This window comes from Heptranchias perlo, chromosome 6 (genome assembly GCF_035084215.1).
Source record: "Heptranchias perlo isolate sHepPer1 chromosome 6, sHepPer1.hap1, whole genome shotgun sequence".
Lineage (NCBI taxonomy): Eukaryota > Metazoa > Chordata > Chondrichthyes > Hexanchiformes > Hexanchidae > Heptranchias > Heptranchias perlo.
In genome coordinates this window covers 106,047,488-106,057,821 of record NC_090330.1, presented here as the reverse complement: position 1 = coordinate 106,057,821, position 10,334 = coordinate 106,047,488, and the positions used below count along the sequence as shown (strand labels likewise).

At 40.1% G+C, this 10,334-nt stretch overlaps 1 long non-coding RNA gene across 1 annotated transcript; it reads left to right on the top strand.

Annotated features, from left to right (window-relative positions):
• Window positions 1-507: 507 nt before the first annotated feature.
• Window positions 508-8,622, top strand: LOC137322597 (uncharacterized). The gene is made up of 3 exons (XR_010963198.1): window positions 508-539; window positions 1,397-1,568; window positions 7,732-8,622. It is a non-coding gene; the product is annotated as an uncharacterized lncRNA (long non-coding RNA).
• Window positions 8,623-10,334: the final 1,712 nt, after the last annotated feature.

The window sequence follows — 10,334 nt, the reverse complement described above, 5'->3', positions numbered from 1 at the left end:
ATGCATTGATTACCTTACAACAACATCAACTTGCCTTTATATGGTGCCTTTAATGTAGTAAAACATTCCAACGCACTTCACAGGAGTGTTATCAGACAAAATTTGACACCGAGCCACGAAGGAGACAGGTGACTAAAAGTTTGGTCAAAGAGGTAGGTTTTAAGGAGCGTCTTAAAGGAGCAGAGAGAGGTAGAGAGGAGGCGAGGTTTAAGGAGCGAATTCCAGAGCTTAGGGTCTAGGCAGCTGAAGGCACAGCTGTCAGTGGTTGACCGATGAAAATCAGAGATGCGCCAGAGGCCGGAATTGGAGGAGTGCAGAGATCTTGGAAAGTTGTAGGGCTGGACGAGGTTACAGAGATAAGTAGGAGCAAGGCCATGAAGGGATTTGAAAATCTGTCCAATTACTCAGCTCTTCCTTCTACTGTCACTTTTCTACATTGACAAGTCCCTTCTCAGCGGAATTTAGATAGCATCATTTATTTCTTTCCTCCAGGAATATTTTGCCATGCAATTTGGCCACAATGGCTTCTAATAATGATGGTAAGTATTGTTAACATCTGCTCTCCATGATTGGAATGAATTGCTGATTGGGATGGGAATGTTTAGTTTATTGATCCAATCTGTACAAAGCTCTCGCATCTTGGCTGAAAGTTTAAATTCTGCCTTTCTGCCTCGCCTCGTTAGTTGTGGTGGAGTTGCCTTGAAAAAAAAAATGGAACTTTTGAAAATCAAACCTCAGCTGTTTTTCTTAATTTGCAATTATATAAAGTACTGTAGTGTCCTGCAATCAAATATACAATTCAATCTAAATACTGTTTAATGCCCGCTAACTGGGACTCTCTTGTAGAAATGAAACTAGTGCATTTATCAGCTGAACTCATCAGGCAAAACCCATCATTACTAACCTAAAAATACAGACTGCGTACTAGCTGCAGGTTATTCCAACTTGACAGATTTTTCTTTCAAATAAACGCAATAAAATAAATGTTCGATATGATGCAAATACCCAATTCAATTCCCCAGTGGAGAAAAGGTTTTGTAACTCATGAGCAATAAAGTCACGGGTCAGGATTTTGCACTTTGTTCGAAGCCCATAGAGTTATTCACCATAATACACCAATTAGTCACAGCTTGTTATGGCTTTCACATCTCTAGTGTATCAGATAGCACAATAACAAGTTGTGAAATGTGTCAAAGTGTTATTGTACAACCCAGCATTGTGGCAGTACTTGAATTACAAACGTAACTGAATCGCATCACATCTATTTTATTGGAGTGTGTACTAATTGATTTCTGTGATGATTGATTGAACTATGGACACAGACGTTGGGCTGGGATTTCCTGTCAGCGACGAACGAACGGTGCCAGCCATTCATTAACTTTGCCCTTTCCCATAGATTTTCCATGGGGTTTTGCAGGGCAAGTTCCTGTCAGCGGGAGAGCCAAACAGCACGGCGTCCTCCACTGGGCATCTGGGACCTGTGCGAACGGGGCAAGCAACTGTGTATCCACTTAACCAAACAGATCGAAGAATCATTAATGAGCAGCGAAGAGTCTGAACCAGGAAGTGTAAGTTCGAATAACGAATTTAATCTCAAATCAGGTACAGGAAGCGAAGTAAAGAGAGGGAAAGAAAGATTGGATTAGGAGACAGAGGTAAAAGAAAAAGTAAAAAAAGTAAATTTTTAAAAAATTGCCAACAATAATTAAAAGCTGAAAGAATGAGACTCCACAGTTGTAAAAGTTAATTTGCAGTGCCAGAGAGGTTGTTTGGCCGTAATTAAGACTAAATACACCATTAAAAGGGTACTTAGACTGCAATGGACAAGCCCTAACTTTCTGTGGCGAGCTTAGTCCACGATGTCAGTACAGGAACTTCACGCCGTTCAATACATTTGAATGGGGAGCCAGACGGTGAGCTGGCATTTTCTCACAGCTTACGGAGCGGCAGCGTATCTCAGAGAGCAACCCCCGGATTTTCTCATTTAGCCGTGCACGTGCGCTGGCTGGAAATGGCTGTCGGACTTGTGCATAAATAACGGTGAGCGCTGTCAGCCTCACTGCTATCTTCACATCAAAATCCAGCCCATAGTCTTGTCATACAATTGCACCTTACAGAGTGGTGCAAGCATGTGTAGCTTAGAGCCATTAAATAAAGGTGACACCGAAACTTAGATTTGTTGGTCACCTACTGTGGCCTCCTCCAGTAATCCCTTTTGTCAGGCTCTGGGCTTTAGATTCACTTGATAGATATTTCAAGTTTGCACATTAATGTTTTAGACGTCCCCTGTCAGATGCACTATGCTCAGATGGTGCTAATTTTTGCCTTGGTGACCACTTCAGATCTTACTGAACCACACTCCATGCATGACATGTTTTCTTCTGTCAGGATTATACTATCAATGCAATCATGTGAGATAAGTAGCAATTTGCAAAGATATTTTCAAAAGGCCAAAAATTGAACTCCTTTACTGGCATAAAATAATTGTAACAACAAAATTTTCTATTTCTTCATTCCTAATGTATTATTTTGGCCACTAATATCCGGGAGCATCATGAAAGTAAGGGGTAGTTTATTTTTGTTTTCCGCTGGGTATATTCGCACTTGAATGTTTGGCTTGAGATTGCACACACATTGTCTACATTTACGTGTATTGTCTGTAATCAGGTTTAAGTAGTGACGGGTGATGAAAATTTTCAATTTTAAATAAAAGAAAGAAAGAAAGACTTGCATTTATGTAACACCTTTCACCACCTCAGGACGTCCCAAAGCACTTTACAACCAATGAAGTACTTTTGAAGTGTCGTCACTGTTGTAATGTATGAAACGCAGCAGCCAATTTGTGCTCAGCAAGGTCCCACAAACAGCAATGTGATGATGACCAGATAATGTGTTTTTAGTGGTGTTGGTTGAGGGATAAATATTGGCCAGGACACCAGAGAGAAATCCCCTGCTCTTCTTCAAAATAGTGCCATGGAATCTTTTATGTCCACCTGAGAGGGCAGACGGGGCCTCGGTTTAATGTCTCATCCGAAAGGCAGCACCTCCAATGGTGCAGCACTTTCTCAGCACTGCACTGGGAGCATCAGCTTACATTTTGTGCTCAAGTCTGTGGAGTGGGATTGTGAACCCACAACTTTCTAACTCAGAGGAGAGAGTGCTACCCACTGAACCACAGCTGACAAATATGCAGCGAGGAAGATTCCCTCTCCACTTTTATGGAATTGTCCCCTACTGACAGACTATCTTCCATTGGAATTTCATGCTTCTAAATTAGGCCGACAATAACAAAGGAAAAGCTAAGACCGTGATCGACAGGTTGTGATTTCTAGAATGTGCGATGTATGGCCAAATTAATAAGAAATTAGATTTACTAATATTATTCTGTCACAATCAGGAGATTGTTAGACTACAGGTTGTAAGGTATGTGACATCATTACATAGTGCCATATGGAATTAAGATTGGTTTTGCAAATATCAGATAATGTCGGCAGAACAGCAGTGTTAGTTAATGCTAGCTAAAAAAAAAGGTTAAATTGTAAATATCTACATATGAAAGTAGAAGTGCTGCATTTGAACACTGAAACCTTTGTGTTTCCTTTGTGTTCATATTATCAGATTTATTTCTAATATTTACGACCTTATTCAATTACTCCATTTACACAGGAAATTGAATTCAGGCCAAATCTATTGATCCAGACAGAATTTAATTTTCCTCAGTGTTTACACAACATCTTGTCCCTGAAGCCGTGCTTGTCTTGGATTATTTTAAATTAATTTGACTCATACAGTATACTTGGGAGGGATGAAGTAGTGGTGGATAATCCAGCGAAATTTGGATCAAAATCTCTGTAAACCTGATGAGTCTTTTCGATTACAGCAGGTTTAAAACTGACAAGAGCAAGGCTTTCCTTTTAATACCAATTAAAAACTGAGCAAATTAATTTGCACCATTTATATACGGAATTTCACTTCAGAAGTTTAAATTTAGTACAGAACCAAATTAGCAGCTCCCATGTTAATAGAACAACATTCATTATAATTTGCTTTTCTTTTGAAGTATTTCATAAACCCTCAGAAAATGCGATATACATGTGTCAGGCCTCAACCTGAAAGGCATTTCCTAATGAGATGATTGAAGTATGATTCTGTTTGCTTTGGAATGAAATTTTTAATTTTATGCTAACGTTATAGAATTGTGAAATTGGGAGGAATGTGGCAAGTAAGCAGGCCATTTCATGAAATCGATCGTTACTAAAGAACACTTTGTTTGGTTGATCCTCCTCACTTCATGCAGTTCAGAAATATATTGGAATAATCTCCTCACACACTAAAAAAAAGGAAAAGCATAAGTACATTTAAAAGAAAGTCCAGAAATTACAAACTTTAGAAACAAGTGCCATGATACATTTAAAAAGTTAGAATTACTAGAAATATGTAATGATTAATATGTAATTCTATAGGATTAACTGCACTTCAAAAGTACTTCATTGGTTGTAAAGCGCTTTGGGATGTCCTGAGGTCATGAAAGGTGCTATATAAATGCAAGTCTTTCTTTCTTTAGTGACAAGCACCGTGCCTAGATCTGTACTGATTGATGTTGGCCATTTTATTATTTTATCTAAAATACTTTCTAAATCTTACAAGTGACAGTTGAGTTATATTCTCCGCATGTTTAACATGCTTAATGAACTCCTTAGGGTGTACAGCTATCACTGGGGCTGTTAACTTTTTTTTAGTCTTATGAGAAGTTTCGAGGATTCCTGAAGGACGCTTCTTGTTTTTGGCTAAATCCAGCAAATCTGAGCTGTGACACTCTAGTGAGAGCTTGGAGCTGAAATCTCATCCAATTTGTACAATGACATCTGTAATCCACTGCTGAGGGATGCGAAACACAGTTATTTAAATGAATTAGTTTGATTAATTAGGGATTATCACCCTTGGCAAAACTGACATTCGCAGTCTGATTACCTCTGTCTTTTTTTTTCCTTTGTGCATAAATAGAAAATGCCTCAGTCTCATCTTCTTGGAGAACTATTTACTCCAATGTTACCTGTGCATTATTTATAACATTCAAGGGAATATGTACAAACTGGACAAAAAAAGCCAAACAAAAACTCCTGTCATACACTTTGTCACAATTTCTTTTTAAAAAGCACTACTGAAGTAACTAGTATCCCAATGTACTTCTTATAAAAATGTTTTCAGAACTTAACTTTTAAATAAGATTGACATTTAAGGTCCTTGTTTTAAAAAAGGTCTCTCGTTTTAAGGCTGCAGCAGTGTCTTCAAGCCACAGGAGGTGCTATCGAGACACACCAGTTGTGATTGTATGTTGGCGCCTTAAAGAGACCTTTCATTTTTAATGTGCATGTCCAGAAAGCCTCGTTACAGGCCATAATACTCTCTATGTTTATGACTGTGAAGAAGGTGCATTCCCAAACAACATTATGCCAACTGAACATGAGGTGACTCATAAAATGATTTACTAAATGATGTTCAGAAATCTGCTATGGATTTGTAGACAAATATGATTTCTTCCCAAATTATGTAGTTTCCCATAAACATTATGAAAACCACAGTTTCACAGGCTTTAAAAATGCTTTGTAATTCAGGGCCTATCTTATCATATAGTGCATGCTTAATCAGTAATTAAAAAATACATTAAATATTGTGTTGACTGTGAATTCGGTTTCAGAGAAATTATAGTGAGAAATGTAATCGAGTGGTACTGTTTAAGAGACTAGCGGTACCTAACATTCCCATTGATTAGATCTTGAGACTATTGAGGAATTAGTTATGGGATCTTACAGACATATACACATCTGTGTTGCACCTCGTTCAATTCTTCACACATTGAAGTGTTTCATCATCTTATTGGGAGTGTGGCTTAGGTTATCCATTACTGTCACTTATGACACTCAGTTACCTCAAAAGATGCATTGACATGTAAAACCTGTGTGCTTGGTGCAGAAGATGAGCAAGGAAAAAATGCAAAGAATAGTTTAAACTCTCATCCATCAATTAAATTTTAAAAATGATTTATTGAGCTTATCTGTCAGAATTCTATGATTATTTTAACCTTATCAGAACCATAGAACAGAAAATCAGCCCTAAACTCTGTGCAAATGAAGACCGTGAGAGCATATAGATTAAATCATCGGCTCGTCTCGCAACTAAAGCCAACAGGTTATAAAAGCCCTTTTTGGTAACATAAGGACAGATTTTATCGGGGATAGTCATATTTTTGCTTATGGTGAACTGAGATGGTGAACTAGTGCATCATTATATAATACTGAGAGAATGCTATGCTGTTAGAGGTGTTATCTTTCTGATGAGACATTACACTGAGGCCTTGTTTACGTCTTTGTGTGAATGTTAAAGATCCCAAGGTTTGCGGAACTCTTGGGGATGGGAAGGATGCTTCCAATGAAGTAGCCTTTGATGACCTAACCTTGGCAGCTAAGAGCACTGGTGGTCGATGCCTCCTCTTCATGCTCCTCCTGCTCCACTTGTTACTGCTCAGCTGGTGATACGGGCTGGTCCCCCATGATGGAGAAGTTGTGGAGCGTGGAGCAGACGACCAGGGGAATCTGCATACCCGCTCTGGGGTGCACTGCAAAGCTCCTCCCGATCGGCCAAGGCAGTAGAAGCATCGCTTGAGCACGCCAACAGTCTGCTTGATGATGTTTCTGGTGGTGGCATAACACTCGTAGGCCAGCTTGGCAGCTGTGCCCCAGTTCCTGACAGGAGTCACGAGACACGTCTGGAGGGGTTAGCCCTTCTTGCCCAGGAGCCTGCCTGTAGCCTGACGGCCTGGCTAGAATAAAGGAGGCACAGAGGACTGGTGCAGGATAAATGAATCACGACTGCTACTAGAAAACTGTGATGTGGAGATGCCGGTGATGGACTGGGGTTGACAATTGTAAACAATTTCACAACACCAAGTTATAGTCCAGCAATTTTATTTTAATTTCACAAGCTTTCGGAGGCTTCCTCCTTCCTCAGGTGAATTTTGTGGAAATTTCCACAAAATTCACCTGAGGAAGGAGGGAGCCTCTGAAAGCTTGTGAAATTAAAATAAAATTGCTGGACTATAACTTGGTGTTGTGAAATTGTTTACAACTAGAAAACTGGGCACAGACCTGCATGATGCGCTGCTGTGGTTACAACCGCGCTGGCCATTGAGGGTGTGGAATCCTTGTCGATTGATAAAGGTGCCAGGCTGGTTGTGGGGCACACACAAGGCAATGTGGGTACAGTTTATGGCACCTTGGAAGCCTGCCATGTGGGTGAAACCAAGTGCTCTATCGTCCTGTTTCACTGTGTCCACGGGGAAAGTAATGTAGCCTTTCCTCCGCAGGTTTGGCTATCCGTTGGGCAAAATGAACTTATAATTTAATTTCTTAATGTAATGAACGGAGACAGAACTTTGTTTCCTTTTTAGGAAAATATTGCAACTTTATCATTTTTGCAATCTTTTATGCTGTTGGAATCATTTGTATATCTTATAAGGAGAGTTGATAAAATGTGACTAAGATAAAATACCACTGATAAACTAACTTTTGGAAAATGGTCCATGTTAGACTCCAGCTGGGATTTGACAAGTTGTGGCCTCATTTCTGTTAGTTTTGTTTGCACTGATGCAGAGTGTGCATTCTGGATATTTATTTGAAAAAGAGTGTTGTAAAATTTACAACAATTGTTGCCTCTTCACTTTGCAATCCATAGGGATGAAGATGCAGCTCCATGCCAGCCAGTAGCTATCGATGTTCAGGGGAAACCATCACTGCCAGCCCTTCATCTCACCATCAGAACTTTTCTGATAGTCACTTCTCACCACATATACAGTGAGCTTCACCTTAGTGCGGACCCGAGCATTATTACACTGATGCCTTTGAAACAGAACACCTGGATCTGCAAAATGTGACTGGTGCATTTGACTGAGGAAGTACCAGAGCCATTAGAAAGGTAAATATAATGAGAGAGGAATGGGAGAATGAATATCATGTACAAGATAGGTTAGGGTAAAGGCAGTAGAAGGTATGAGAGAATAGGCATCAGTTAGTAGAGAGAATGAGGATGATAGACAGATAGTATAAGTGCATTCTGCTGCCCGTAACCTAACTTGCACCAAGTCCCGTTCACCCATCACCCCTGTGCTCGCTGACTTACAACAGCTCCCATCCAGGAGCGCCTCGATTTTAAAATTCTCATCCTTGTGTTCAAATCTCTCCATGGCTGCCCTATCTCTATAACTTCCTCCAGCCCTGCATCCATCCGAGATCTCTGCATTCCTCCAATTCCGGCTTCTTGCTCTTTCCCGATTTCCATCGCCCCACCATTGGCGGCCGTGCCTTCAGCTGCCTAGACCCTAAACTCTGGAATTCCCTCCCTAAACCTCTCTGCTTCTCTACCTCTCTCTCCTCCTTTAAGACGCTTTTTAAAATCAACCTCTTTAACCGAGCTTTTGTTCACTTTTCCTAATATCTCCTTATGTGGCTCAGGTGTCAAATTTTGTTTGTTAACGCTCCTGTGAAGCGCCTTGGGACATTTTACTACATTAAAAGGCACTATATAAATGCAAGTTGTTGTTGAAAGCGCCTCAAGAATGTGTAGCCTTCTCCAATATTTTAAATATTCTTACTTATGTAAACATATTACAATATTTATATTGTACCTAATTAAAATGTATTTTTAAAATCTTTTTCAACATGCCACTAACTCCTTTTGCATAGGTTTACTGCCTTGTTAGAAATTGTCAAGAATAAATGAATCATGAAGGGTGCTGGAGAAGTTGACAGGCACATCCATAGAATTACATCGAACGGACAGCACAGAAACAGGCCATTCGGCCCAACAGGTCTATGTCGGTGTTTATGCTCCACACGAGCCTCCTTCCACCCCTCTTCCTATTCTTTGTCATCATTTATCACGTTTAAAGCGGAAGCATCAGCTGATACGGTAAACACACACATTCTCAGCAAGAACACAGGTGGACGCACGGATTCAATTGATGGAGGCCAAGAAAATTTTCAAAGCAAGGTAGTGGGATCTGCAATTCTGTTTGTTGCTGTGCAGCCATTCGGAAGCTAAGGTAGGGCGGTGCCCCTCTGGACAAAATACCAATCATTGGAGCAATTATTTAAGGTGCTTGTGACTGCCTGATCACCCACAGCTGCTTTTCCTTGAGTCTGGAAAAATGGTGGCGGCACAGAATATGAGTGCTGTAATAATTTCACTGGCACCAGCAGGTTGTAATTGGTGTGAGCCTAATGCTCTAAATCCTCCTACAGCTCTTCACACAGGTCGTACAGCATCTGCTTATCAAATCTAAATCTCTGTAAACAATATGCATCAGACCAATCAATACAACTAACGCGACATGTGTAATTCCCGAGAGGTCCTTTCTCGCTGCAATCCAAATATTTCTGCACCACCAGTAGCTGTCCTGTGAAATTAGCACAACAGACTGACAAGCGGCAACCATTTAAACTCTGTGCCGTCACTTACACCGTGAGCAATAGTGCAGAAGTTCATATTATTGAATAAAATTGCACACTTTATCAAACTTTTTCCTTTACTTAAGCATTAAAAAGTATTGTAAACAATTTTACAACACTAAGTTATAGTCCAGCAATTTTATTTTAAATTCACAAGCTTTCGGAGGCTACCTCCTTCCTCAGGTGAACGATGTGGAAATCCACATCGTTCACCTGAGGAAGGAGGTAGCCTCCGAAAGCTTGTGAATTTAAAATAAAATTGCTGGACTATAACTTGGTGTTGTAAAATTGTTTACAATTGTCAACCCCAGTCCATCACCGGCATCTCCACATCATTAAAAAGTATAACATGGATTAGAGATTAGAGGAGCTGGGATTGTTCTCCTTAAAGCAGAGAAGGCTAAGGGGAGATTTAATCGAGGTGTTCAAAATCATGAACGGTTTTGATAGAGTAAATTAGAAGAAACTGTTTCCAGTGGCAGAAGGGTCCGTAACCAAAGGACACAGATTTAAGGTAATCGGCAAAACAAACAGAGGAGAGATGAGGAGAATTTTTTTTTTAACGCAGCGATTTGTTACGATCTGGAATGCGCTGCCTGAAAGGGCGGTGGAAGCAGATTCAATAGTAGCTTTCAAAAGGGAATTGAATAAATACTTTAAGGGGGAAGATTTACAGGGCTAAGGGGAAAGGGCAGGGGTGTGGGACTAATTGGATAGATCTTTCAAAGAGCCGTCACAGGCATTATGGGCTGAACGGACTCCTTCTGTGCTGTATAATTCTATGATTCTATAATACAGCAAAATATTGCACAAATCCATCAAGGCATTTTG